A 7,420-nucleotide genomic window follows, 5' to 3' on the forward strand; every position below is an offset into this window, starting at 1 on the left:
CAGGGGGTGTCCCTGAATGGAGGCCTAGTAGACAAGCTATTGTGTAAAGCCGTGAAGTTGAAGCCTGGATTGCCTTGGAGAACCCAAGATGTTAGAGACGCCAGAGTTACAAGATACCTGCTGAGGAAAGCTGCAAATAGAGAATGGAACCAGCCCAAGAGAAAGAAGTGTTTTGCAGTCAACAAAGCTGAAACGAGTCAGATTTCTGAAAAGTGTTTTGACATCAGACATGGAGATGCAGAGTTTGGAGTTTGCCTAGCTGGTTTTTGGTCTTGCTTTGGTCCAGTATTTCCTCGCTATGCTCCCTTCCTTGTGTTTTGGAACAGTAATGTATATCCTGTGCCACTATATGTTGGAGGTATGTGATTTGCTTTTTGCTTTTGACTTTTACAGGGGACTACAGTTAAGAGACTGCATGAATCTCAGAAGAGACTTTGAACTTTGGACTTTAAAATATTGTTGAGACTGGGATAGAGTATGGGGACTTTTGAAATGTACTAAATACATTTTGCATTATGATACTGTTATAAGCTTATGGGGGCCAGGGAGTGGAATCTGATAGTTTGAATGTAACTGGCCCCTATAATCTCATAGGGAGTGGCACTATTAGGAGGTGTGGTTTTGTTGGAGTGTGTTGGGGAATATTTTTTTAATTTTTTTTACATCTTTTTTTTTCTTTTTTTAATTTATTTTTTCTCTTTTTTATTTTTTTATTCTTTGGGGGAATATTATTTTAAGGTGTGTTACTTTTGTTTATGTTGCATTTATTTAATTGACTCTGTGAAGCTGTGTTACTGTGCCTGTCTAGAACACCTGATGGCCTAATAAATAGTTGAATGGCCAATATCGAGGCAGGAGAAAGGATGGGTGGGGCTGGCAGGCAGAAAGAATTAATAGGAGAGATATAGGAGCAAGAGAAGGAGGAGGACATCAGGGGCCAACCACCCAGCTGCACAATCAACAACGGAGTAAGAAAGAAAGGTATACAAAAATACAGAAAGGTAAAAGCTCAGAAGCAAAAGACAGATGGGTTAATTTAAAGTTAAGAAAATCTGGCAAGAAACAAGCCAAGCTAACGGCGGGCATTCATAATTAAGACTAAGCCTCTGTGTGTGATTTATTTGGGAGCTGGTTAGCGGCCCCAAAAGAGACAAAGAGCAAGAAAACAACCAACAACAGGAGTGGGCGTGGGACATGGCCCTGTTGAAGGAAGTGTGTCACTGTGGGGTGGGCTTTGAGGTTTCCTATGCTCAGGATACCACCTAGTGTCACAGTCGACTTCCTGTTGTCTGCAAGATATAGGACATTTGGCCATTTCTCCAGCACCATTTCTGCATGCCACCGTGCTCCCTGCCATGATGATAATGGACTGAATCTCTGAAACTGTAAGTGAGCCACCCCAGTTAAATGCTTTCTTTATAAGAGTTGCTCTGGTCATGGTGTCTTTTCGCAGCAACAGAAACCCTAACTAAGACAAGTTTCCTTGTTCATGGTGTCTCTTCACAGCAAAAGAATACTAGCTGAAACAAGTGGGGATGGTAGGCACCCAGTACACACATCAAAGCTGTCACACAGAAGATATGTCCTTGCAGGGGATAGCTCTGGTATCAGATTGCAGCAGATCATCTTTGAAAAGTATGGTGTTGCTAAGGTAACCAGTTAGTTTATTTTGTTTTATTTTTTAAGGAGCAAATCACTGGGCAACTGGGTTTTTGTTGTGCAGTGTTGTGGTTGGAATCCCAGGATTTGCACGTGCCAAGTAAGCACTCTACCACAGAGCTGTGCCCTCAGTCAGTATTTGTTCATTTTTGAGACAGGATCTTCCTGTGTAGACCAAATGGCCTCAAACTCAATCTTCTCCCATCTGCCTCCCTAGCGCTGGGATCACAGGCATGTGCCCTTACACTATGGCTCCACACTACTCCATGAAAAACATAGGTTTTTCTCAAATTGCAGTAGAAGGTCCATCAACCCTACTGATGAGCCACAGAGGAAATCCTGCCTTACTGCTTTATTCAGGACCCAGTTATTAACCAAGGGCATGGTTATACAGCACCACAACACCTTTCTTTCCTCAGACTTGGTTCCAAAGTCTTCTCAAGTCTAGATGCTCGCTTCAAAAAGCCTTAGTCCAGGGATGTCTGATGAGGGCCTTGATCATTCAGAGACACAAGTGCCAGTCAAGTTCTACAGCTCAAGGCCCTCTGTGGCTTCCCATTTCTCCTAAGATAAACACAGACCTCCCCGGAGCATGCAAAGCCCTGCACCATTGTACCGGGCTTTTTCTTTTGGGCCACCAACCAGCTCCCAAGTCATGACACAGACTTATTATTAGTGTTGAATGCTTGGGCTAGCTTAGCTCATTTCTGGCTAGCTCCTTTAACTTAACTTAACCTGTTTCTCTTTACCTACCTTTGCCTCAGGGCTTTTTACCTTTCTTCCTTCTGTATATCTTACTTCCACTGGTTTTCGAGTCCGGCTGGCTGGTGGCTGCCTGGCGGCTGGCTTCTTGCCCTGGTGTGTCCCCCTCTTTCTCCTCATTCTCTTGTTCCTCCTCTGTTTATTCTCTCTGCCTGCCAGCCCTGCCTACCCCTCTTCTGCCTAGCTATCGTCCGTCCAGTTTTTTGTAAGACCAATCAGGTGCCCGAGGCAGGCAAGGTGAAACAGATGTGACACATCTTTAAGTAAACAAATGCAGCATAAACAAATGTAGCACACCTTCACATAGTTAAAGTGATATTCTGCAGTATAAACAAATGTAACACATCTTTATGTAGCTAAAATAATATTCTACAATACACCATAGTTGCCCCAATCCTCAGAACATGAAGACTCAACATAGCTTATCTTCATCTTGCTTATCTTTCTTTTTTTCTTTTTTTTTTTTCTGGAGCTGAGGACTGAACCCAGGGCCTTGCGGCTCTACCACTGAGCTAAATCCCCAACCCCATTTTGCTTATCTTTTCACCACGCATGTGCCCCTGCTCTCCCCTGCTCCTCCCCTCCCCACCCTTGCCCCTTCCCACCTCTGCCCCTCCCCTCCCCTCCCCTGTCCTTGCCCTCCCCTGCCTTCCCCTGCCCTTGCCCACCCCTGCCCCTTCCCACCCCTGCCCCTCCCCTCCCCTGCCTTCCCCTGCCCTCTCCTGCCCTTGCCCCTTTCCCTGCCCACCCCTGCCCCTGCCCTCCCTTACTCCTCCCCTGCCCCTCTCCACCCCTGCCCTTCCCTGCCCACTCCTGCCCTTGCCCCTCCCCTGCCTAGCCCTGCCCTCCCCTACCCCTGTCCTCCCCTGCCCCTCCCCTGCCCCGTCCTCCCCTGCCCTTGCCCACCCCTGCCCCTGCCCCACCCCTGCCCCTGCCCACCCCTGCCCCTGCCCTCCCTTGCCCATCCCCTGCCCCTCCCCACCCCTGCCCTCCCTTGCCCCTCCCCTGCCCCTGCCCTTCCCTGCCTTCCCCTGCCCTCCCTTGCCCCTCTCCTGCCCTCCTCTGCCCCTGCCCTCCCTTGCCCCTCCCCTGCCCTCCCCTGCCCAGCCCTCCCCTCCCCTGCCCTCCCCTGCCCAGCCCTGCCCAACCCTGCCCTCCCCTGCCCAGCCCTGCCCCTCCCCTGTCCCTGCCCTCCCCTACCCCTCCCCTGCCCAGCCCTGCCCTCCCCTGCCCAACCCTTATCTCCCCTGCCCAACCCTGCCCTCCCTTGCCCTCCCCTGCCCACCCCTGCCCCTCCCCTGCCCTCCCCAGCCCAGGCTTCTAGTTTGTAGAGGCCAGGCTGTCTCAAGGTCAGGCTCAAGTGTCATGTACCCCGTAAAGTGACCCCTATTGGAATTCCCCATAGCATCTCATCACTACTATTCCTTTTGTGCTTACAATGCTGTTCAGCTTTACAGGACTGAGAAAGGGCAAGCGTGGTTTCTCTTGTTTCTCCACAGTTCTTGGTATGGTGCGCTCACTCAGTCAGAACATTTTAAAATCACTCAAAGTGAAAAACTAATTGTAACCACCCCCACCACATGCAGATGTTTTCTAGTTATCAATGAACCTACTGGCCAGTGAGTAACTCAACACTGAGCTCTCTATGTTACTCAAGAATTATCAATGAAACTACTGACCAGGAGTAACTCAGCACTCAGATCTCCCTGTTACCTAAGAATTATCTATCAATGAAACTACTGACCAATGAGTAACTCAACACTCAGCTCTATGTTACCAGTCTCCTTCATTCACTTTGTGGGACCACCACTCTGAAAGGTTACTAAAGAACTCCTGTCATTTTTTTTTTAACTAAGCCAAGTCATCAATCTGGCACTTTATGGCATTCACAACACTTCATGGACTGATTCTTAAACTATGAATACACTCGGACAGTTATTATTTCTAGCCATTTGTTCTAGAAACATACTATAGATTGTCAGCATATCCTAGGACTGTTTACCTTTCATCTTTCCAGCATATTCCCTTCCCCTGCCCATTCCCTAACGTTAACAGCAATATGTCAACATGAGATACACAGACTGTGGTAGCCACTGCCTGGTCACATATTTAAAACTCACAGATGTTTGGAATGCCTTCTTTACATTTAAAAATGCAGAATAATGAGCTCTCTGGAGGAAGTTCTGATTTGGTTTGGTTTGTTTGGCCTTTAAGATGAAATTTGGAATTTGTTGTGTTATATATTACTGGCGCAGCCATATCTGAATGGAATGGCAAAAGTCATAAGGCCAGCACAGCTACTTGACAAAGATCCAGCAAAGCTGAGCCACATGATGGCCGCCATGCCACCTTGGGTTTTGATCTCCACATGTTGCATGCTTGGGGGGGGGGCTTTTAATATTTGTACAACTTGGGTATATTGGATTGATGGGAAATTTCCTATGGATCATTTATGCCTTCTCCCAGGAGTATTGCTTCTAAGCTTCCCCAGGAAAGTCCTGTACATACTGCCCCTCCCACTTTTAGGGAGATATCCTTATCTACTTGAAGGTTTTCCTTATGCCTTGGAGGTTGTGACACACGTAAAGAAGCCAGGGGTCTCTTTAGGAGGCTGTGAGATACTCTTGAAACATCTGAACCTGTACTTACTCAGGAACAAGGCAATCAAAACAAAGTAAACTTAAAAAGGTCAACAAAATTCGGTGGGACAGAGGAGTTGGCCACAGATCAGATTACAAGCCTTTTCCCACTATACACTCTATTACTTGGCATATACAGCAACACAGTTAGACTAGCTGAAGTTACCTCTGGCCCACACAGGGACTTATATTGATGGACAAAGAATGGCATAGAAAGGTGATTTTAAAAAAATGAGGTGTCAGGACCTCCCTTTCTTATCAAAGTTAGCTCATGCAGAACCACTGTGGTATCATATGACTAAGGAACAACAGAATGCCAGGATTAGACATATAAACAAATTCTATAAGGATATAAATATGAACATTGTATTATGCCAGAATTTGAATAACTGCAGCAGCTTTGTCCTGAGGATTTTCTTGGGCACTCTAACCATTAAGAGTTAATAATACACTACTTGGAACATGGCAATCTTCCTGGGCTGGCTTCGAGATTTTCTTTCTGTCTAGTGTCCTTCAAGCCACAAAAGCTGGCTCTGAGAACTGGCTGTCATATGCCTCTAGATACTTGAAAATTGGGTTATGGGCCGGGCAGTGGTGGCGCATGCCTTTAATCCCAGCACTCGGGAGGCAGAGCCAGATGGATCTCTGTGAGTTCGAGGCCAACCTGGGCTACAGAGTGAGTTCCAGAAAAAGCACAAAGCTACACAGAGAAACCCCATCTCAAAAAACAAAAACAAACAAACAAACAAACAAAAAATCGGGTTATGAGGTTGATGAGTAAAAAATGATTGTAAAAGGTAACTATTAATGATGACTAAATGAGGAAAAATGATTGTAAAAGATAACTCTGTTCTGTCACAGTTCATCAATGATCACTAAACTTATGACCCCAGATGTGCAAGAGATAAAGTTAGACACATGTCCAGAAACAAAAATGATAGGATTTATGTTTTGGAGCAACATGACTCTGTCCTTGCTTCTGAGTTCTGTATAAATAAAGAGGCATTCTGACTGCTTGTTAAGTCAGGCTGCAAGATTCCTGCTACCACCGTGGCCTGGCTCACCCCTTCCCTCGCCAACTCCTTGTCTCCTCTCCGGATACATTTATGCTTATTCAAGTAGACTCAAAAGCTGGATGGCTTGCTTGCCATCTGAAAGCATGATCCTGGGCCAAGGTATTTGGTTTGGTGGCCTGCTGTCTCTCAATCCATAAAACAGCCATCACGGTAGCACCTCCTTAGGAGATGCTAGAATTCAGTGACATCATAGTAGATGTTCACTGAACAAAGGCTTTCAGTGCTCTGCCAATACAGTAATGGGACTCAGTGGCTGCCTACCTCTAGTAAAATATAGTGTGACATCCCAATAGTATTTTTAGCTCCCTCCTTCTTCTGTATTTGGGGTTGGGGGTGGCAATTTATGGAGGTTCTTCTATGCTCATCTTACCCGTCCTACCTGCATCCCTGCCTTGCCCTATAATGGCATTGCCTGTAATGGAAACAAGACTTAGCTGCTTCTGAAGACGCAGTGCGTGCCTCTCCAGAGTGACTGAACTTGACTTGGCAATGAGGGGGAATGGGAGTGAGCACTTTGTTCAAACATCTGAAACATTAGGAATGCTAAAGTACAATTATATTACAGGAATAGATTTAGAACTGCAAGTCAGGGTATCTACTTAGAAGATACAAGAAGTGACGCAATGATTTTCAGAACTTCTAGCATAAGGAAAGCCAAATGCTTTATGTATATTATCTAATTTTTAACCCTATAGTCTTGTGAATTTAGTGATAATCTTCCTCATTTTGCATCTGGAGCTCAGATAATTAAGCTTCAGAGTTTAGATTCAAACTCAGGCCTGTCAAGTTCAAAGCCGACACTTCTTTACGTCACCACTTTAAAAACCACAAATAAAACCCAGTCAGCTTCTTGAAAATACTCTAGTGAGGGTTATTTCTTTTTTTCTTTTTAATTCTTCCTTTTATTTCTGATTTTTTATTAAACTATTTTTATTTTCAATTGACATACAAAGTGTCTTAGCTACTGTTCTATTGCTATGAAGAGACATCATGACCAGGGCCACTTATAAAAGAAATTGTTTAAATGTGTGTTTGCTTACATTTTCAGAGGGTTAATCCATGATTATCATGGCAGGAAGCAGACAGGCATGGTGCTAGAGGAGGAGCTGAGAGCTTTTACATCCTGATCCACAGGCAGCAGAGAGAAAGACACTGGGCCTGGCATGGGCCTTTGAAACCTGAAAGCCCAACTCCAGTGACACACCTCCTCCAACAAGTTCACAATGAATCCTTCCTAAATTTATTTATCTTCATACATGCATGCACATATAACCCAGACTTGGT

The sequence above is a fragment of the Peromyscus eremicus genome, chromosome 5, assembly GCF_949786415.1.
Source record: "Peromyscus eremicus chromosome 5, PerEre_H2_v1, whole genome shotgun sequence".
NCBI classification, from domain to species: Eukaryota; Metazoa; Chordata; class Mammalia; order Rodentia; family Cricetidae; genus Peromyscus; species Peromyscus eremicus.